Source organism: Phyllostomus discolor, chromosome 1 (genome assembly GCF_004126475.2).
Source record: "Phyllostomus discolor isolate MPI-MPIP mPhyDis1 chromosome 1, mPhyDis1.pri.v3, whole genome shotgun sequence".
Taxonomy (NCBI): Eukaryota; Metazoa; Chordata; class Mammalia; order Chiroptera; family Phyllostomidae; genus Phyllostomus; species Phyllostomus discolor.
In genome coordinates this window covers 129,978,613-130,001,834 of record NC_040903.2, presented here as the reverse complement: position 1 = coordinate 130,001,834, position 23,222 = coordinate 129,978,613, and the positions used below count along the sequence as shown (strand labels likewise).

General features: G+C 42.3%; 2 long non-coding RNA genes across 2 annotated transcripts in view; one reads left to right on the top strand and one right to left on the bottom strand.

Annotated features, from left to right (window-relative positions):
• Positions 1-8,931: 8,931 nt before the first annotated feature.
• LOC118501283 lies at positions 8,932-20,255 on the top strand. The gene is made up of 3 exons (XR_004903908.1): positions 8,932-8,944; positions 13,098-13,103; positions 20,033-20,255. It is a non-coding gene; the product is annotated as an uncharacterized LOC118501283 (long non-coding RNA).
• Positions 17,722-23,222, bottom strand: part of LOC118501284 — a 20,024-nt gene continuing 14,523 nt past the window's right edge. Inside the window, exons 3-4 of the long non-coding RNA XR_004903909.1 lie at positions 21,847-21,854; positions 17,722-18,009 (exon numbers count right to left, since the gene is read on the bottom strand). This is a non-coding gene — a long non-coding RNA (uncharacterized LOC118501284). The remainder of the gene's footprint in view (positions 18,010-21,846; positions 21,855-23,222) is intronic.

Sequence of the window (23,222 nt, the reverse complement as noted above, 5' to 3'; positions counted from 1 at the left end):
CTTCTTTTAGCTACCAGAGAAGTGAGATCACAGAGTAAACCCCTGTCTCCAGAATGAGAGAGACAGACAGGCAGGTACAGAGTGCACTCACCTGAACAGAAGCCCATGAGCAGAAGCCACTGTGGGAACTAATGCTGGGGGTAGACAAGGCTATCATGCTGGAGGCAGTGTAGACAACCCTGAGATAAAAAATCCATGGGGACCCAGTTATTGGAAGGCTCTCACACTTTTTTTTTTTAATTTTACCTCTAGGAATTCTCCAGCTTTCTACAATGAGAAGCAGAGAAAAATTTCCTTGTGCATTCACAGGAGAAGAAAGAAAATAATCATTTTGAAATATATGACAGAACATTCTGTTCTTTTCAAAAGGTCTTTCCTTAGGAGACACTATTTAATAAACATGGGGAAAGGGAAATACCAAACAACAGCCCTCTCTAGTCATCCTGTCCCACCTAAAGTAGGAAAAATAAAACAAGAACTGAGAAACATGTGTGAAATTCACAGCCCATGCTCACAATTTCACTAAAGACTGAGACCTAATCATAGGATTGTAAACTGTTTCCCATTTCCCAATAACTTGCCACCTTACTTATGGCCTGTTTAGTACAGGTCCTTTTACATTATGTTCCCTTTTCAACCAAAAATTACCAGTTATGTTAAAAGGCAAAAAATGCATTTTGAAGAGACAGATCAAGCATCAGAACCAGACCCAGTTATGGCTGGGATGTTGAAATTATTAGATAATGAAATCAACTGTAACTAATATGCTAAGGACTCTAATGGAAAAGTAGACAACATCCAAGAACAGATAGGTAAAGTAAGCAGAGAGATAGAAATTCTAAGAAATAATAAATATAAATAATAGAGATCAAAAACATCTTAACAGAAGTGAAGAATGCCTTTGATGGGCTCTTTGATAAAATGGTCATGGCCGACAAGAGAACTGCTGAGCATAAAGATATGACAATAGAAGCTGCAAAAACTGTAAAGCAAAGAGAAAAAAGACAAAAAAAAGAGAACAGAAATTCCAAAAACAGTGGAAAAACTATGAAAGGTGTAAATAAGTATAATGGGAATACCAGAGAAGATATACAGATGGCAAATAAGTGTAAAAAATATGCTCAAAATCATATGTCAGTAGGAAATTTCAAATCAAAACAACAATGAAACTACTACAAACCCACTGGAATAGCCAAAATTCATAACATTGACAACACCAGATGCTGGTGATGTGAAACAACAGGTACGCTCATACATTGCTGGTGGAAATGCAAATGGTACAGACACTTTGAAAGAAAATCTAGCAGTTTTTCTTACAAAACAAACTATACCCTTACATATAATGCATCAATCATGCTTCTTGGTATTTACCCCAAGGAGGTGAAAACTGGGTTCACAGACAGCTTGCACATAAGTAAAGCTTTATTCATAGTTGCCAAAACTTTGAGGCAAACAGGATGTCCTTCAGTAGGTAAATAAATAAGCCATGGTATATCCAGACAATGAAATATTATTTAGTACCAAAAAGAAATGAGCTATGAAAAAAACAGGGAAGAACTTTTAAATACTTCTTACTAAGAGAAAGAAGCCAATCTGAAAAGGTTACATACTATAATGATCCCAACTATGTGACATTCTGGGAAAGCCAAACTATGGAGACAATAAAAAGATCAGTGTCTACCAAGGACTAGCAGGAGGGAGGGATGAATCAGCAGAACACAGAGGACTTTTGGGGCAGTGTAACTATTATATATGATAGTATAATGTTGAATACACATCATATATTTGTCAAAATCCATAGAATATATAACACCAAGAGTGAACCCCAATGTAAATTATGGACTTAGAATCATAATGATGTGTCAATATGTACGTTCCTAGATTATAATGAGTGTATCTCTGGTGTGGGATGTTGATAGCAGGAGAGGTTGTGTTGGGGGTTGGGGTCAGGGTTATGTGGGAACTCTGTACTTTCCACTCAATTTTGCTGTGAACTTAAAACTGCTGTCAAAAGCAAAGTGAAGAAGGAAGGAAGGGAGGGAGGGAGGGAGGGAGGGAGGGAGGGAGGAAGGAAGGAAGGAAGGAAGGAAGGAAGGAAGGAAGGAAGGAAGGAAGAGAAAGCTAGCTCATTAATATTTTGTTATAAAGAGGTCAGGGAAAGGACAACTAAGAATAGCTGTTACCATCAAACTGGTGCTTCAGTCACGCAGGGACAGCTGATGAAGCTAGGGAAGAGGAGAGAAGGCATCTCAGCAGCATCTATCTAGTAAGAAATCCACATCTCTAGGGAAGAGTAGCCCCCAGTTCTCATCTACTAGTGCTTATTTAAATTCACACAACTCTTATTTCCTTGAGAGATTCCTTCCCTGATGGCTTTGAGCTTCCCACCTAGATCTATCACCTCAGCTAGCTCCAGGTGCATCTGCTGAATCTGGGCAGTGCAACTGCAGCAGGGGACCTAACAGACTAACAAAAATGGTGCTGCTTAGCTGATTACTCCACAATTTTGTCTGGAGAAAGTTGGATACTTCTCATTTGGGAGAAACAACAATTTTTTAAAAATTTAGTTTGGTCAAAATAACTGATATACATGGAGCAAGTAAATGCTTCAATCAATTAAAATATAATCAGAGGTGTCCAACCTGTGGCCTGTGGGCCACATGCAGCCCAGGATGGCTGTGAATGTGGCCCAACACAAAATCATAAATTTACTTAAAACGTTATGAGGTTTTTTTTTGTGATTACATGTCACAATGTATTTAATGTGTGGCCCAAGACAACTCTTCTTCTTCCAGTGTGACCCAGAGACACCAAAAGATTGAACACCCCTGCAACCATTGATAGGTTGGACTGTGTTCTCAAAGCATGATCCCCATGATACAAAGAGATCTGATTAAGATAACTCAGATCACTGGGGAGAAGCAGGGAGGGGCTGTAGGAAGAGTTTGTGGAAGTAATTGTGGGCAGTCCAGGATGGGATTGTCTGAGAAGCCAAATGCCTCCAGAGCTAATGGAAATAAAAAGAGGGCTGGCTCTGTGGCTCAGGGAGAGTTGGCTCTCCCTCAAGTTTTGGCTCCGTTGGCTCTCCCTCAAGTTTTGGCTCCGGCTCTCAAGCTCCTTTTTCTTGAGGCTGCTGGATGATCCTGCCGCGGCTGCTTGCATTTCCCAATGGATGGTATTTTGGATGGGAAGGAACTCTGGGCACAGCCTAGGATCAGGCAGGCCTGGCAGTGGGTGGCAGGGTTATTCTTTGAGTATTGTAGAGGGAGCAGGCTCTGAGGCAGAAACCTGCCATTCTTCCAAAATTATGTAGCTTTTGTATCTTATGTTGTTTTTAGTTTGTAAGCTAACTTTATAGAAATGAGATAACTAAAAACTAACAGGGAAATAGATTGGAGAACTCAGGTCTTAGAGTTTATCCTTAATTGATAGGCTTAAGTGATTAAAGTTGTGACTTGACAGGCTTAAGTAACTGCTTTTGAATAGACTCCTTTCCTTTACTATCAAACCTTTGCCTCTGGAATTTTTGCCTAGAGGGTGGCGATGGACAGCAGAACCCTAAGTACCATTTGGCAACACCCAGACTAGCAGCATCAGTAGCCTAAGAACTGATTAGAAATGCAAATTCTTGGCCCTAAGCGGAGCCTACGGAAGGGCCTGGCACAGCAGTGTGTTTAACTAAGCTCTTTACTAAATATATCAAGAATTTTTTAGAAATAAAATAACTTTTTATGCTGTCACTTACTCAACAATTAACACCAGGCAGTAATAATTTGGGCAAGATTTGTTGACTACATTAATAAGTGAATGAATCAGAACCCATTTTTCCCAGGCCCTATGAAGACAGCAAAATAACCCAGTTTCTACTTTCCAGGATCTGATAAAGTGATTTGATTTGTGCCTTCTCAATTAAGTATACAAAGCACACCCCAGTCCTTTTTCTGTTGTGCAGCAATTGGCCTTTTCATTTTGCCTAACAGCAACCCAATCTCTAGAGGGTTTCACAAATACCAATCTAAGACATATTAAAGCACTATCTCTTGCTTTAGTAATGCTCAAATATTTTAATTCACCTGAGCCCCATACTCTTTTAGAATAAAATAAAAACAAACTAGATGTTTTACATTTTTCCATATTTTAAGTATTTTGACCCTGAAATTATGTTGACAATTTCCAAGGCCAAGAGAGAAAATTTTATTTAGAAATAATTATCTTAAATTGATTTATAATGCTTCTTGACCAGGAATTGTGACAGTTGGAAAAGGATTGGAGAGCGAGTATGTTTCTGAACCATGTTAGATCGATTACTCTCCAGCATTGGTTCCTTTCTGTTCTGCTGTTCCTCATCCTTCTGAGCCTTTAATTTTGTTTTATCTGCTGCTCAATAGCCCTTCCTATCTCTTCTCTTACTAAATTACTTTCTATCCCACTTGGAGAGGAAATATTTTTTCCTAAGTATTTACCCTTTGCATGGAGTGGCTATGAAGAGTGCTTAAAATATTCCCTGCCTCGGCATTCTCTCTGTCTCACCCCACTGAGTCTGCCACTATGTGAGGCTAACTATGGTGGTAGCCAACAACAACAAGAAGTTATTGTTTTTAACCAATGTCAAAGGATGCATATCTAATTCCTGCTTTGTGAATGTGGGAGTGTTTGCTGAGGAACTCAGAGGGACAGTGGAGAATTAGGTAGAGTAGAGGATAAGGAGGAAGGGAAGGATGCCAGCAGGTGACTGACCTAGGCTTGGCAGTATAACATTATGGAGGCATGCGTAGACTGATTAAAATAGAAGGCGGATAAGTTTTGAAACCTGTGACAAAACAGTGCTATTCCTATAAGCCAAAGTGTTTGTGTTGTAGAAAAATTACAGTGCATGAAACGTTTAACAACCTTCAGCTAATAAAAATGCAAAAGTCAGTCAGTGATCTGAAGAGCACAGAGAATTAGTGAGCAGCCAGATACTAAATTTTGAAGAATCGTTAGGCATTGTAAAATGGCTTGATAAAAAAAAACCCCAAAGACAATAATAGCAAACAACTTCTTAGACTGCTTTGTTGTTCAAAATCTTTAACTGGGTATGGAAATTCAGTTTTATTTTCCTTGGATTTGAAGCTGAATTTTATCTTCAGGAAATAATCTGGAAAGCTATTCTTATTCATTTCTTGCTTTGAATAAATATGTCGAGTTTTAATCAGGAAAATGAAACAGGAGGAAAAAAATGAAGGCAAATAAAGGACTGGACTAAAATAACTCTCCTAAAATGAAAACAAAATATGTTAAAATCAGAATGTGCTGAAAAATTAGGCAAGGAGAAAAATCAAATCAAGAATTTCATTACTATGTTCTTAAATATGCAAAGTGTTTCTCAGGCTTTGGGTATGAAAATGGGCAACCATTAGTGCTTTCTAGTTAAAACTCTAAGAATAATGTCTTTTTATATTAATGCCTTGTCACAGTATTGCTATACCACAGCATGATTTTTCTATTTCCCATTTGACAGTAAACATAAAGCTTATTTTCACATGAAATGAGGAATGTTATCAAGAAAAGAATGTTACTGGAGAGGTTGTGGAGAAAAGGAAACCCTAGTGCACTGTTGTTGGTGGGAATGCAAACTGGAGCAGCCACTATGGAAAACTGTATGGAATTTCCTCAGAAAACTAAAAATGGAACTGCCTTTTGATCCAGTGATTACACTGCTCGGATTATACCCTAAGAATCCTGAAATACCAATTCAAAAGAATTTATGCACCTCAATGTTCACAGCTATGTTGTTTACAATAGCCAAGATCTGAAAACAACTTAAGTGCCCATCAGTAAATGACTGGATTAAAAACAATGAAATACTGTGTAGCAGAAAGAAAGAAGGAGCTCCTACTCTTCAAGATAGCATGGATGGATCTGGAGAGCATTATGCTAAGTGAAATAAGCCAGGCAGTAAGAGACAAATACCATGGAACCTAATCAACAAAACAAGCAAGCTAGCGAAATAGAACCAAAGGCAAGGAAATAAAGAACAAACTGACAATGACCAGAGGGGAGGGTGGAGGGGAATAACAGGGGAAAGCAGGGGAAGAGTCAAGTCAAGAAACATATAAAGGACTCAAAGACAAGGACAACAGGGTAAGGATTGACTGTGGGAATGGGGGTTGAGGGGGTGGATGGGGCAGGAGAGTGCAACAGGGTGTGGGTAAGTGGGAATGGGGACAACTGTAATTAAACAACAGTAAAAAAATGTTAGAAGTAAGTGTTGGGATCTGAATCAGAAACTGCCTACTGCATGTCTAATGCTGATTTGGGTTACACCTCTGTTATAAACAAGGCTGTTTTGTTGACACTGAATAAGACAGCAGAGCAAATGGGATAAAGAGGGGAAATCAGTATTTTTTGCATATAACAAAACACACACTGCTGATAAACTAAGTGGAACTAAGAGAAGATGAACATACCAGTGCTTTAAAAGTAAAAGGCTAAAAAGGATTAATAAACAGAACCAGAGTAATGCTGATAGAAATTTACATCCCCTACACTAACTTGCCATTTTCATCAAATTTCAAAATGGGTCATCATGTCAGAGTCCTGTAATCATGCCATTAAGGATATTTGACTGCTTTTGAGAAAACTTTCCTTATCTTAGAGAACTGCCATCATCTATACCTCAAAAATAGTCTATCACAGTTTTTTTCTAAATAACATATTACTTGTGATTTGTTCTTATGAATAAAAGTTAAAAGGATAGGATTATGACCAAGTTTTCTCCAGCAGCCAGTGCTTTCTGAGTGCCTAATAGAAAATAAAAACAAAAACAGTACCATTAGCTTCACAGAAAGTGGAATAGTTTCATTTATTAATTCAAATTGCTTCCACAAACATTACTGTTTCAACAAAGGATCTCTCTGGTTTTGCCTCAGTTGCTACCAGCTAATCTAAGTGTTGGGCGCAATGTCTGCTTTGAGTACATGTCTTTTCTTTCCCTCCCACACAGACTGTGAGATCAGTAATTCTTCTCAGTGAGTCCTCCCAACAGTTCTGGGTCTTCTGAGATGAATTTCTGAAAACTGCTGGTCCCCCAGCCATTGTGTGAACTTACCGAAAACCTTAAGTAAAGGAGTAACAGCTTCCTGTGGCTTACTAACGTCACTGCCACAGTACTGAAATCCTTTCCTTTGCCAAAATAAACAACCCTAATACAATCATAAATGCTGAAAACTCTGTAATCATATTAAAAGTATCTCATGTATTATTTTTTTACTATATTCAGTTCAACTTCTCTGGTGTTAATTATCCCCAGAATATCTCTAAATTTATTTTTTAATTCACTCCTGAGAGCAATGGACCATAACTGGATTCCAATTGCTCAGAATATTCTACGTGAATATTTCTGACTGTGTGTATCCAGTGTCATGTCAGTGCCTGTGCTGTTCTCATAATCTGCTCCACAGAAGAGGGAGATTCTAAAAAATCTGGACTCTCCTCAGTACACCTATTTTTCATAAGAAAGCTTTATAGGTTTTTGGGGCTCTGTATGGTCTGTACTATCACAGTGGGAAAACTGGGTTCAGAGAAATTTATTTTTCACATGCTTTTAGTAATTTCTGAGTAATTGCTGTTCAGTATCCTGAATGTTTTCAAGACAGAGGGATTTCAAGAATTATGTTTTTCACTCAATGACAGATATTCTACTTCCCCTGGGTTTCAGTCATTTAACAAGCATTTATTGAAAGTCACTAATATTTTAGGCACTGTTTCGGCTTGCAGGACTATGAAAAAAATCAAATAACATCTCAGTCCTCATGGATCTCACATTCTAAAAGGGGGGAGAGATGAAGAACAAATGAATCAACATGCTAACAGTATCGGGTGCTGATGAATGCTATGAAAAAATATGATAAGCAATGACACAGTGCTATGAAAGGGCTATCTTAGATTGGTGATTAGGTAAAGCTTCCCTAAGAATGTGGAGTTTGAGCAGAGTCACCAGTTCATGCTTCAATTGACCTGTGGTTCCTCCTGGAATCACTCACTAAATCCTGTAGCTCTTATTTGTTTTGCTGATATTCTTGAGCCCTGCTAATGACATTATAGTGAACATAAATCCTGTATGTGAATAGAGGTCTCTCAAGACAATTTATTAAGACTATTACTGAGACCTTATCAGAATTGCAGCACTACAGGTGAATTGTAAAGTCAACATTAGGCTCCATGACAGTAATTAAATATAATAATATAAAATTATAATGATGATGATGATACATAACAAAAGGTAGCTTTAAGATAAATTTTTAAAACCTATCCTAAGCACACAATTTGTTCTTGTTTTAGATACTTTGCTAGGCCAGAAAATTCCACATATTTTCCTACTATCTTTTCTATAAATATTAATAATTTCTTCAAGTTTGTCACATGTTGATTTTAACAGAATATCATAGACTTCAACTCAGTAACAGCCTGTGACACATATGATGGATAATTTTAAGAGTGAGTCATTTAAGTACATTTATTGCTTTTTAATGAGTATATCTTTCTCTACTGATTCCTTCAAGATAGATTTTATTATTTTTTTACATTTCCTTTTTATTGTTGTTCAAGTACAGTTGTCTCCATTTTACCTCCACCACTCCCCCCCAAGCCATCCCCACCTCCCACCGTCAATCCTACCCATCTTTGGTTTTGTCCATGTGTCCTTTATACATGTTCCTGAAACCCTTCCCCCTTTTCATCCCATTATCCCCTCCCACCTTCCCCCGGTTTATGTCAGTTTGTTCTTAATTTCACTGTCTCTGGTTATATTTTGCTTGCCTGTTTGTTTTGTTCATTGGCTTCCACTTATAGGTGAGATCATACGACATTGTCTTTCACGACCTGGCTTATTTCACTAGGCGTAATGCTTTCTAGATCCATTCATTCTGTCACTAAGGGTAGGAGTTCCTTCTTTCTTTCTGCTGTGTAGTATTCCATCGTGTAAATGTACCATAGTATTCTGATCGATTCATTTACTGATGGGCACTTAGGTGGTTCCAGCACTTGGCTATTGTAAATTGTGCTGCTATGAACATTGGGATGCATAGGTTCTTTTGAATTGGTGTTTCAGGTTTCTTAGGGTATAATCCCAGCAGTGGAATTGCCAGGTTGAAAGGCATTTCCATTTTTAGTTTTCTGAGGAAATTCCATACTGTTTTCCACAGTGGCTGCACCAGTCTGCATTCCCATCAGCACTGGGGTTCCCTTTTATCCACATCCTCTCCAACACTTGTTTGTTGATTTGTTTATGATGGCCATTCTGACTGGTGTGAAGAGTTATCTGATTGTGGTTTTAATTTGCATCTCTCTGATGACTAGTGATGCTGTATTACAAGGCCACTGTAATCAAAACAGTTTGGTATTGTCATAAGAACAAACACATTGACCAGTGGAACAGAATAGAGAGCTCAGAAATAAACCAAAGTCTCTATGGTCAATTAATATTCGACAAATGGGGCAGAAGCATAAAATGGAGTAAGAATAACCTCTTCAACAAATGGTGTTGGGAGATCTGGACAGCTACATGCAAAAAAAAATGAAATTTGATCACCAACTTACACCATAAACAAAAATAAACTCAAGGTGGAGAAAAGACTTAAATATAAGTTGTGACACCATAAAAGTCCTAGAGGAGAACATAGGCAGGAAAATCTCAGATATTCCATGCAGCAATATTTTCACAGATATGTCCCTTAGAGCAAGGGACATAAAGGAAAAAATAAGCAAATGGGATCTCATCAAAGTAAAAAGCTTCTGCACAGCTAAAGAAAACAGTATTAAAATAAAAAGAGAACCAACTGTATGGGAAAACATGTTTGCCAATGATACCTCAGACAAGGGTTTAAACTCCAAAATATATAAAGAACTCACATGACTCCAGTCCAGGAAGACAAACAACCCAATTAAAAAAAGGGCAAAGGACTTGAACAAACACTTCTCCACGGAGGACATGCAAAGGGCCCAGAGACATATGAAAAGATGCTCAGCATCAAAAGTAGCTTTTAGATTGCAGGTGTTCCTGGATAGTGTAACAGTTTCAGCTGCAAACAATAAACTGCCTGGTGAAACCTAGAGGTCAACTGCACTTGTACATTTCTGAGTTTCCTGCAAAGACTTTGGGGAAGTAATAGGGTGAATCATAATTTACAAAGATGTTGCAGGATAAATACAAATATATTCTAAAGGCCCTTATAGCACATTTGTCTATTACCTCTCATCCCCCTTTATAATGGTTGTACTCTATTGGAGTTACCATTTGATTTGGTTATTTTCTGAACTTGATTATTGATTGTTCTTCTTGACATTTTGTTTCACCATTTCCTATGACTGTTCATGATGTTTAAATAACTTCAACTAATCAATAGTTTTTTTCCTTTTAATTATAGTAATTATATTGAAGAATTAACTTGTCTTGTTCATAGAAGCAATAAAATTAAATGTAAATTTGGTCACCCATTATTTGTTGTTTTATAACAAATGCTTGTGTAATACTAACTGCTTATTAAGGTTAATTTTACTGTCTCTTTTGTTATTAAATCTCCTTTTTATTCACTGATCTTTAAGAGAATTAATTGTCCAAGTAATATAATACCTCAAATATTTTTATGGTGGAAATTTGTCGTATGAAACAATAGAAAAATAATCCTTAAAAGGATATTTTCTAGCATAACTCTTTGGACAAAAGATAGTTGATATTATGATTTATTAATTCTAATTGAATTGTTAGTTGGCTGTGAACTTTAGTGAGTATGAGTATAGAGTCTTTTTCAACAAAACAAGCTGAAAATCTAGAATGGCCAGGTTACAGTTTATAAGCTGAGTGGGGCTTTCACCATAGGCATCTATACATTATCTTTATTTTGTGAAGGTAAGTTGTTTAGCCCCTTTAATTATGCCAGAAACTATACTATATTAAGCTTTACTATAAATAAACTGAATTCTACTTAACCAGAATAAACAGTAGATGAGTTTTCTATAAGGATTTCTTTTGGATCCATGAAATGAAACAATGAAAACATAAAAAGGTATATGCTATGGATTGCTGCCAGTTCAATTAGTGGTTAAAAGAACAACTCAGAAGAAGTTGGGCAAACAACCCAAAATTTAAATAAAAATTATAAGGAGTCAGAGAGTAATAGACTCTTGAAAACCTAGCTTAAAAAGAACCTTAAAGTACATAAAATAACCAAACACTAAATGCTTATCTCCCCTAAAATGCCTACTAAGTAGTCATCTGTGATTAAACAACTCACTACCACACTTGAGTCTTTTATATTTCTATTAAAAAGTTATTATAATAAAATCAAACCTACTGATATTCCTCCAAGTACTAGTCTTAAGGGGGTTAAAAAACCTGCCCTGGCTGGTGTGGCTCAGTGGATTGAGTGCCAGCCTGTGAACCAAAGGGTCACTGGTTTGATCCAATCAGGGCACATGCCTGGGTTGCAGCCAGGTCCTCAGTTGGGTGCATGCAAGAGGCAACCACACATTGATGTTTCTCTCCCTCTCTTTCTCCCTCCCTTCCCCTCTGTCCAAGAAAGAAAGAAACCTGTCATATCAGATAGAACATATCAACAGCCCACTCTTTTCTTTTAAATCCTTACCCAAGGACATGTTTATTTATTTTAGAAAGACAGGAAGGAGAAAGGGAGAAACATCAGTGTGATAGAGTAACATGGATCATTTAACTCCCATACATGTCACAACTGGGGGTTAAACCCACAACTTAGGTATGTGCCCTAACTGGGGATCAAACCTGCAACCTTTAGGTGTATGAGACAATGCTCCAACTGTAACAGGGGACAGCCACCTCCAGAAATAGGGAGGGGTGGAGAAGTACAGAAGACAGTGCATGTGTGCATTGCCCTCACCACCTGGAGGACCCACACATTATGCAGCAAGAAGAGGTGCATAGGGCTCGTGATGAAAGCTAGAGAGGTGATTGGATAGGAGGGACATACCATCCCATCTACGTTCACTGTGCAGGGAATTGCACAGGACCGGGGTGGGGGTGGGGGTGGTCTTTAAAAGCAGAGTGTGAGGAAATGTTGCATGCTTTTGCTCCCCTATCCTCAGGCTCGTGGGTCTGCAGCTGAGGGTTGAGGTTCCTTAGTTGGTGGTCCTTGCCAGGAGGATTCCCTGTGCCCCTGCCCAAGATCTTCGGGACCTGCCTGGCTGGGAGCACAGCAGGTTCCGGTGAGAGGGCAGCCAGGAGACTCAGGCCAGTGGGCTCAGAAAGCATAGATGTCTGGCAAGCCCTGCACCCCTTCCCCAGATGGGAAGCCTTGGTGGCTGCTGCCTGCCCACGGTCCACACTAGTGTGGGCCTGTCAGGTATGGCCCCAGCGCAGCTAGGGAACAGGCCCTGCATTCCTCCCCAAGTGCTCTGGGCCTGACCAGGAGCATTAGGGCTGCTAGGAGCACTACAGGTAAAGGGGCCCAGGAGGAGGCTTGGGCCAGCAGGTCCCAGGAGGTGGTGCTGCAGGGTGGCAAGCCTCACCCCTCCCCTGAGCACGTTAAGCTGCCAGAAGCTACCACCACGGTGGCCACCCACCAGCTGCTCACATGCTCCTCCATTGGGGTGTGGGGTCCCATCAAGAAATCTGCTGTGCATATTTTAAGTAAAAAATTCCTTTTTTTTTCCCTTTCCACCAGGCTTGTCTCTGGAGTTACTGCATATAGGCAGCTAGTGGTAGGATCTCAAGAGTTGTTTGGTTACAATAGTGGCACCCAACATTGGGCCCTAGCTGCTTGTAGCAGGTCAACCGCCACCCCGAGGAGTGGGACTGGGAGACTTCCCAGTCACTAATTTCTCTGCATGTCCACTAGAGGTATGGCCACTTAAACACTCCTGGTAGGTAGAAAGGAAACAGACTCAGGGAAGAGGGAAGGATCACCTGAGTTTTAGGGCTACAAACTGGCGTCCAGGTGAGAATTGGCTGAGTTTTGGGGAGGCCATTGCTTGGGTTACTGTTTGTGAGAATGCTTGGCAGAAAAACTTGCTTGTGAGCATTTGTTAGAATAAGGGAGTTGTGCCTGGCAAATGTTTGATTTCAAGAGGCACTGGGAGTCCTTGAGGTCTTTGTAACCCTTTGGGGCAGAGGGCTCCGCCTTAATAGGAAGCTTTAGGTCCTTGAAGAGGGCTCAGTATGGCCCATTCCAAAAGGGAAACATCAGAATCCCTTGTAGTTTCAGCCTCTAGGCCTCCAAGGTCCTTCTTAGGGCCCACTAGTGGGATAGAGATAGGTTTTTTTAAGTCCTTTTCCAATCCCACAGTTGGCTCCTTCCCCACCTAGAGGCCAAGACTCCTCACAGACACTGGGTCTGGACTGCAGGTTTATGTAGGTCTTAAGGGCCAACCCCTGGGGGAGGGGCCTGACTTGTAGGCTAGTGGGGAGCCCAGGCTGTTGGGCAGTTCATTCATACTGACAGAGTAACAGGAGATGGAGAAGAGGGGTGGGGTAGGGGCAAAGCTGTGATACCCTCTTTGACCCAGCTCTCTCCAGGCTCCTGGGCTCTCTGCCCAGGAAAGAAATAACTGCAAGTGCTGGCGGAAGGCGTAGGATGACCCAAAGCACAAGCCAGCTTTTGTTCCCAAATTCTTCCCCATCCCCTACTCCTGCTTGAGGCGATTGAAATGTGGAAAGGGGCCCAACCAGATGGGGCCCTGGCACCAGGATGACTGGGAGGGTAAATAAGGGGGTCTGTGAACAAGGGGCCTCTGCTACGGTGGAGGGGCCCTTTGGGAGACCCACCCCCATCCAGGGGAAATGCAACCTTTAACCCACTGTCCTGGTGAGCAAAGGCCCACAACACTGTCTCTTGATATTTTCTCGACCTCCCATCTGGGTGAATAGTCTGGACTGCCTTGCTGCCTTACCTTGCTTCTCCCTGAACCTCTCTCAAACCTGCCCAGCTACTTGGAGCCTCACTGTCTTCCATCCCTTGCATTCCTTGGCCACCCCCTCCCAGAAAGAGTGCTGTAAAAAGAAAAAGGTGTATGTAGACAGAAAAGAGAAAATAAAGTATTTGGAAAGCAGAGAGTTTTACAATAGCCACAGGTTTTATGGAAGTAATTGTGTAATAACTTTCTACCTGCTCAACTCCTTTCTGCCCAGACTACCGGCCACCCTGTTTGGCCTCCTGGATGCCTCCCCTCCCCCAAGGAGTCAGCCACTGCCACCACCTTCCAGATCCCTGATGGCTAAGAGCTGGTAAGAAGAGATTCCAGAGATCGCCTTGTGCTGCTGAACTCTCAGTCCTTCCTTTCATCTTGGACATTTTGGAAGGGATGTTGAGCAACAGAGTTTGTTACTTTACAATTAAACCCCCCATTTACAGGGTGTGGAAACACACACACACACACACACACACACACACAGAATAAGGGAGTTGTGGATGCCCGTCTTCTCTGTGTTCCCAGGTTGTCTGACTTCTTTTGGCCATAGGGTTGGGCCTGTTGTGTGTGTATCCAGGCCAGCAGGGCTGTTCAGGTTGGTTCCTGGAGGGAGACCACTGGGTAGAATTTTAGTGGACTAGGGTACATACCATTGGGCTATTACCCAATGTCCAAGGAAGTATTGGTTTTTTACTATGACACTGTGTGGCCTACGTACGTTTTGGACTGTGGGGAAAGGTGGCCCATGGATGATTCCCTAGATTACTGTACTATTATGCAACTGGAACAGTACTGCCAACAGTTTCATAAATGGGATGAAATTTATAATGTCAATGCATTTCTGTTGTTACATAACAGGATTTCACCAGAGGTAGAGGTCCACTTGATGGTGCAGAGAAGGGAAGGGACCTTGAAACCTCTTCCTGACAGTACACAGGAAGAAAAGGAGAATGAGAAAATAGGCCTCACTCATGCCCTGAACTCAAGGAACACAAGATTCATAGCAGAAGGACCCCCTCCATTGCCATTCCCACTGTAAGCTACTCCTGAAATAGAGCCCAAAGAGGCAACAGCCCCACCTCAATAAGACGAAGGATAGGTCCCCCCTTTGAAGAGCTGTCAAGGCACTCAACTAGGCCAGGGAACCTCCTATTGTAACCAGAAAAGACACCAGTGTTCAGGCTGCCTGTCACTACCAAATCCAATAAGCAATGACAGTGATTGAATCTTTTATGGGTGTTTTATTCAGATGGCCAGTGATTCGAGAAGATGGCGGGTTCATACCCTAACAAACCATCTTCCCTTCTCTTTCCTGGCCAGATCTTTTATAAGGTGGTTGGGGGAAGACAAGCAAGGTGTGGTGAGGGCTTTGAAATTCAGGGAGGATTAGGTGAGCAAAGCTGCATTCCTGTTCTAGGCAGTTAGCTATTCCCAAGAGTGGGGTGGTGGTCACACAAAAGGCCCGGATGCCTCCAACATGTCCCCAGGTGGTAATCTCTAGCCAGTGCCCCAGGAGGTTGGCTGCTTTTCCCAGGAGCCAGGATGGGCCTTATCTGTAGTTTCTGAAACAAAAGCCTAACATACTCATTACTTGCTAGGCTTACAGCTTTTTACCTTCAGCTAAAATTTTCCAAGTCTTGAGTCCCCTATTATTCCCCACCATTAGTATTAAACCATCTCATTTCTATGAGATCAGAACTTAGCACTGGACCATCCGGTGGGGAGAGGAGGTTAGGAATATACCTAATTGCAGACCTGCATAAGGAGGCACATTGTATGCAACAAGCTATGATACTGAAGAAAATGACAAGGATAAAAACAATAAAAGCTTCTTGAAGACCAGATATGCTGGGAAGCCAGGAGGTTAGTTTAGATCAATCAATGCCAATGAATCCTTCTCCCTGTTTTATATTAGACATTACATTATTCACTTGCTTTACTTTTTTTTGTTCTATGAGCTGTGAACTATCAGTTAAAACAGCAGAGTCCTTTTAAATTTTTCACATCCATGATTATGCTTACAAGAAGGCAGTCTATAGCTGCACAGTCATCTAGTACTGCTTTTCTGACTTGTCTTAGTTCTTGACTAATGGCACTGATGGCTTGCAAAGTGGCATTCAAAGCTTTTGCCACAGCACAGGCTAATCTGCTCATTTCTACATTAAATAAGTTACCATGGTGGACATTACAAATATAATTAAGGACACATATTCAGCAGGGCTAAAAGGTGTAAGTCATCGATACAATCAGATGTAAAGGAGAGATCCCATTGAACCAGAGTTACGTGGAGCTTCTGAGGCATAAACACTGTCAGTCTTCCCAGAGAGCATGGTCCCCCAGAACTGTCTGCTGGAACATAAGAATAGACTGTCATTCTGTAACAGAGTGCAGCCCAGAGGGGGGTCCCAAATAGGCATTTGAAATGGGGTCCAGAACTCAAGGCATCCAGGAGATTTTAAGATGTCTTCATCCCTTCCTTCACAGGTGTGAGTTGGGGGAAGAGGCACACAGAGCAAGAACATGCAGGGCAGCTTTTCAGCTAATCCATGGCAGAGTCATTTAACATACCCATAGCCTTCGGCTGGTCACTTAGATATGCTAAATAGCTATGGCCATGCTCTGGGCCAGGGGGATGGAAAGGGACTCTCCCACCAAGATGTGACTGGGATGCAGGTCCCCTGAGTTACATCATCTGCATGGGAGCTTAGAGATGACTGGCTCCATGACATGGGCCACACCTGCCCAGACTCATGATGGCAGTCCAGTAAAGCTGGAAGGATATGCGTTCTAGCATGTGAAGCTGAGTATGGGAGGAGTCAGAAATGGGGCTGCATTGGTGTGGGGATTTAAACCCAGACGTGGCAGCCATTGGAGGGAGAACCACGAGGCTTTGGCAGAGTGGTGACCCCCCTCCCCGCAGCTTTTTAGGGAGAAGCACGCGGTTTTGGTTGCGTGGGGACTCCTGTGGCCCTGAGAGAGAGAACCATGTGGCTGGAGCAGAGATTCCCGGCGACATAGCTGATGGTGCTGGGAACCCAGAGAGGCCTGCCAGCAGAGATGGATTACTGGGAAGAACCAGGAGCTGCCTGAGCCATGGGCTTCTATTTCCTTTCCTGAGATACGGTACCCCAGACTGCGCAAAGGGGGAAGGAAGGACTATGTGTGTTTGTGGGTGTTTTAAGGGACTTTGGGATTTTGATGAAGATATTAGGTCACTACTTTAAGTCTGTATAGCATTAAATAAACATTTCCTTTCCTTTTCATGAATTTCTGGCATTGAGAGACATCTTTCCTATAGGTGGCGGACATAACAGACCTAGGGGTTCTTTTCAGTAATAGTATATCATCCCAGACCCCCCTTGAATTATTCTGTAACAATTCCACATATCAGGAACCATCCTGTTGGCAGTTTAACAGAAACATAAGCATAAGATACATCACTGGTGGTGGTGCAATTCGTCTTCACACCTGCTGAGAACACAAGACAGTTTTAGCACAGTTGACAAAAGTTGTACACTCTCTAGCTGGGGTACATTAGTGACCTTTAAGGAAAACATTTCCCTGTCCTTTATAGTTACCACTGGTCCCTAATTATAAATATCAGAGTAAGGAATTTTCTTTTCAATATCATCAAACACAGTATAATTTCTAAGGCTTTCCAAAGGGGTACAGACACCTGTAAGACATGAAGTGAAAGTTTGTTCTACATAAGTTCCTCCGGCAAGACAAAAGTCAGAAGTATTCAGAACAATTTTTGCCAACTATACCCAGATGTTTTCATCCCATTTGAATGGAATAAGTTGTCTGTAACAAGGGGTCAAACAGGAGGTAATGAAGAGAACATAAGTCACTGTTTCCGAAAGATGACTTTCAGGTTTTCTTGAGGCTCGGCGATCCATTGTTCCTCTGGTGCTTTCTTTATCCTGGTGTGATGAGTCCAAAGTTTTATTTCCATCAGTTTCACCATGGTGGGGGTGGTGAGGAATATGTCCCAAGGTCCAGTCCACTTTCCTGCTAGTTGGGTTTTTGGAGATGCTGTCATCCAAATCTTGAATAGCATTTTGTCTGCAGGCTCAAAGGAATGCAGCAAACCTGCGGGAGAAAAGTTTAGTACAGGCAAGGTCATTCATCACAGCTAAGGTCTGATTTAGTTGCACACAATTTTCTTACCTTCATATTTTTATCTATACACATATCTCTCACCCCCATTGTGACCTGAAATGGCTACCTGTACACAATTTTACAGGGACTCAGCTGAATCCCACTTCGAGGAGCCACCCTTATCCTGAGCAGGGTAATAAGTAAAGCTTGATCCCAATGAAGATGAGCTTCTTGACACTTTGGCTATATTTTTCTTTAAGGTGTGGTTCATCTTTTCTACTTTCCCAGAAGCCTGGGGTCTCCATGCTGTGTGGTCTCCAATTAATTCCTAGGATTTTACTAACCTGTGTGATTTCTGAAACAAAAGCAGGTCCATTATTGCTCTGAATGCTGTCAGGGAGAACAAAGCAAGGAATTATTTCCTTCAATAATGCTTTACTACTTCTGAAGATTTCTCTGTTCTAGTGGGATAGGCTTCTACCCATCCTGAAAAGGTGTCCACAAAGGTTAACAAATATTTCCACCCTCGGAGCCTTGGCATCTGGGTAAAGTCTATTTGCCAGTCTTCAAATGGGCACTGTCCTTGATATTGCTTTCTTTCTTTCTTTTGGTGGGGTTCTGTTTTGGGGTTGTTCTTCTGGCATACAACACATCTAGCAATTACTTTCCTTATTGCTTTAGAAATTCCAGGACCTGTGAGCCACAGTTGACATAGGTGGTTAATAAGTCTTTTCCACAGTGTGTGGCCTCGTGCAAATGCTTATGACTGGCTCTACTAAATGTTCAGGAAAACAGTATAGCTCCTTTCTTATTCTTTTTCTATTGACTATCAGGACCTTCTTCATTAAAACTCCATTCCTTAACTTTTTCTAAGTCTGCAGTCAAATATTCAGGGTCAAATTTTGACAAGTCCAGAACAAGTATCAACGGCATTATAAATATTCCTTTAGCAGCCTCTTTTGTTGCCTGTTCAGCCAGATTGCTTTCTCTAGCCACTTAAGTGGCCTCTTTCTGATGCCCTGGGCAGTGCATACCTGCCACCTGTAAAGGTACCTGAACAGCCTTTAATAATTTTAAAATTTCTGTTGTGTGCTTAATTTCCTTTCTATTGGAGGTTAACGGTCCTCTTTCTTTACATAATTGAACTATGTGCATGCAAAATCAAAAAGGCATACCTTGAGTTGGTGTACACGTTTACTCTTTTTTCCTGTGATAATTCCAGTGCCCTTGTCAATGGGATCAGCTCAGCCTTCTATGCAGAGGTTCCTGGTGATAGGGCCTTGGCCTCCACTACTCCTTGAAGAGTCACAACTGCATATCCAGCCTCTTTGCTTTCTTTGTGCATATAACTGCTTCCATCTGTACAGAGTCCAGTCTGCTTCTTCTAAAGAATGGTTCTGTAAATCAGTTCTGCTAGAATACACTTCATTAGTTATTTCAGCGCAGTCATGTATTAGTGCAGCCGAGTCAGGGTCTGGGAGAAAAAGGCAGGAATTACTTTACTTAAAGTTTTTGAGGGAGACGTTGGGATTGTCGAGAAGAAAGGGCTTGGTACCTGCCCATTCTTTCAGCAGTCAGCCACATATTTCCCTTTTGCTCCAGCAGGCTCAACACTTGCTTCGACACATAACTGGCATAGGCTGCCCCAAGGCAAACTTTTTCAGCTTCCTCCAAGAGCTCGCAGGTGGCTGCCACTCTCAAGCAGGCTGGCCACCCCTGGACAGTGTGATTTAATTTCTTTGACAATTATGCTATGGACTGCAAATGTCACTAAGCATCTGGGTGAGGAAATTCTAGGGCAATGCCCTGTTTCTCACACACATATCATTGAAAGGGCTTCAGTAGGTTTGAAAGTCCCAAGGCTGGTGCTGAAGCCAGGTGCACTTTCAGGGACTCAAAAGCCTGAGTCCACTCTAAAGGGCTATGTTCCGGTCCCTTCAGAGCCTCACACAGTGGATTAGCAGTGAGCCCAAAGCTTGGAATTCAAATGCAGCAGTCACTTGCCATCCCCAAGAATCTCCTTAACTGTTTCCTGGTGTTGGGAAGGGTCCTCTGTGGACTTCTGTTGCATGGCCTGCACAATACTCAGACTTTTCTGCTCAGGGATGCCTTTCCCCATTCCCTCAAGGAGGCATCTCTTATAATGCTCTAAGAGAGAAAGGACATCCCCTTTAGGGTCCCAGTTGGGCTCAGTTACAGGTATTGCCCTGGAAAGGCCCAGAGCCCCATCTGGGTTTACTTGGTGTAACCTCCGAGCCTCTTCATTTGCCTTATCCAGCACCAGCCTCTGCTCATCCCCCTTACTGAAGCAAAGAATTCAATAAGGCTCCTATGTCTCCCCAACTGAGATAAGTGGCAAAAACTGATGCAACCAAATCAGTCATTTTAGCAGGGTTATGTCCATAAGAAGGGGTTGAACTTCTCCAGTTTAACAGATCCAATGTAGAAAACAGAGTATGTGCCAAATAACATCTAGTAGACTGGCCTTCTGACCTTACTCTCACTAAAAAGTCTCCAAAAAGGATATTGCCCTGCCCCAGTAGGGGCTTTTCCTCCAGCAAATCTGGTTCCTTGACCAATTCAAGACAGCAATGCCAGTTCAGGCGCACTTTTCCCATTTCACTCACAGGAGTGGATTCCCTATGTTACTGAACAACAAGGGAGCCAAGGGGGGCTGAGGGCAATGTACTATTACCCGAAGGGAACCCCCTAGGTTCATTATGTCTGCCGCCAGAGGAAAGACGTCTCTCAATGCCAGAGATTCATGAAAAAAAAAAGGAAATGTTTATTTAATGGTATACAACTTAAAGTAGTGACCTAATTGTCTTTATCAAAATCCCAAAGTCCTTTAAAACATCCACAAACACACACAGTCCTTCCTTCCCCCTTTGCCCAGTCTGGGGTACCGTATCTCAGGAAAAGAAATAGAAGTCCTGGCTTAGGTAGCCCCCAGTTCTTCCAGTAATCAATCTGTCTCAGCTGGTAGGCCTCCCTCGGTTTCCAGCACCATCAGCTGTATCGCCGGGATCTCTGCTAAAGCCAGGTGGTGGTTCTCCCTTCTAAAGCTGCAGGGGTCCCCACCCTGGTAAGCCGCGAGGTTCTCTCTCCCAGGGCCATGGGATTCCCCACTCAGCCAAAACAGCATGGTTCTCTCTCCACTGCCCCAGCCGAGTGGTCCTCTCTGCACAATGGCTGTGGGAGTCTCCACTCTGTCAAAGCCATGTGGTTCTCCCTCCTCAATGGCTGCAAGGAGGGGGGTTGCCACTCTGCCCAAGCCAAGTGGTGGTTCTCTGCTAAACCTGCATGGTGATTTTCTCTCGCAGGGCTGCAGGAGTCCCCACTCTGCTAAAGACTGAGTGGTTCCCTCCCCAGTGGCTGCCCCAACTGGGTTTAAATCCCTGTGCCAATCTTTCTCTGCAGCCCATTTCCAACTCCTCCCACCATCAGCTATACTTGCTAGCCCTCTCATATCCTTCCAGCTTTACTGGGCTGCCATCATGAGTCTGAGCAGGTGTGGCCCCATGTCATGGAGCCAATCTTTTCCAAGCTCCCACACAGGTGATGTAACTCAGGGAACCTGCCCTGTAGTTACATCTTGGTGGGGAAGTTATTTCCATTCCCCCTGGCTGAGAGCATGGCCACAGCTATTTAACATATATATGCAACCAGTTAAAGGTTATAGATATGTTAAATGACCACACCAGAGGTTAGTTGCAAGGCTGTTACTATGTGAAACAGCTCTCAAAGGCCCTGCTCCATGTGTCCCTTCCCCCAACCCACACCTGGGGGGTGGGGGTTGGTGAGAACATCCTAATATTTCCAGGATACCTTGAGTTCTGGACCCCATTCAAATCCCTATTTGGGGCCCCCATCTTGGCTGCACCCTGTTACACCTGGGGCTGCAGGAACTCTGACCAACCTGCAACAGTCATAATATCTAGATCTTCCTGGCCCCTCTCCTCTGACCTTCTATCTTTCATATGTAAATTCTTTTTTCTTTGAGCCATTAACTGATTTTCCTCTTTTTTTTCTTTTTAACTCTGCATGCATCTTTATCATGTAAACCCAAACACTTCTAGATAAGGCAATTTGTCCCACTTCTCTGATTTTTGACAAAAAATCTCTAGTTACAGTATAATACAGTAATTTAAAGACCCATTCAGTGACCAGCATTCTCCTGAGTCTAAGTTATACAGGACACAAACAGAACAGTACTACAACAAAACAATATGCGCTTTCGATATATGCTCATAAGTTGACAAATTAGAACTGGCCCAAAGGGCCGTTTCTCGTAATGGAGGCTTTTCCCCCATTCTACCAGACAGAACTCCACAGAGCTCTGAACAGACATCCTTTCAGGCCAGAACAGAACAGATGTCCTTTCGGACCAGACGGAGCTCCAAACAGACGGTACCCAAACAGAACAGATGACCTAAATTGTGACCTGGGATTTCAACCTGAAACAGAAAGTGCAACGATTCAATCCAGTGTGATGCACGATGAGAGGTGCTGGGAATAAGGGGGTGAGAACCCCCAAGTGAAATCACTTGGCAGCTGCTTGGGATTCTCTGACCCCAAACCCCCAGGGCTTCTCAGTCCAGGCAGCCAGTGTGACTTCCCACCAAATACCTAGACTTACTGGAGAGCCCCAAAGTGTGTCCCAGCACGGAGTCACCAAAATATGTAATGGGAAAAGACACCAGTGTTCAGGCTGCCTGTCACTACCAAATCCAATAAGCAATGACAGTGATTGAATCTTTTATGGGTGCTTTATTCAGATGGCTGGTGATTCGAGAAGATGGCGGGTTCATACCCTAACAAACCATCTTCCCTTCTCTTTCCTGGCCAGATCTTTTATAAGGCGGGTGGGGGAAAACAAGCAAGGTGTGGTGAGGGCTTTGAAATTCAGGGAGGATTAGGTGAGCAAAGCTGCATTCCTGTTCTAGGCAGTTAGCTATTCCCAAGAGTGGGGTGGTGGTCACACAAAAGGCCAGGATGCCTCCAACATATCCCCAGGCGGTAATCTCTAGCCAATGCCCCAGGAGGTTGGCTGCTTTTCCCAGGAGCCAGGATGGGCCTCTGTAGTTTCTGAAACAAAAGCCTAGCATACTCATTACTTGCTAGGCTTACAGCTTTTTACCTTCAGCTAAAATTTTCCAAGTCTTGAGTCCCCTATTACTATCTCAAGCAAAACAGTTTCTTTT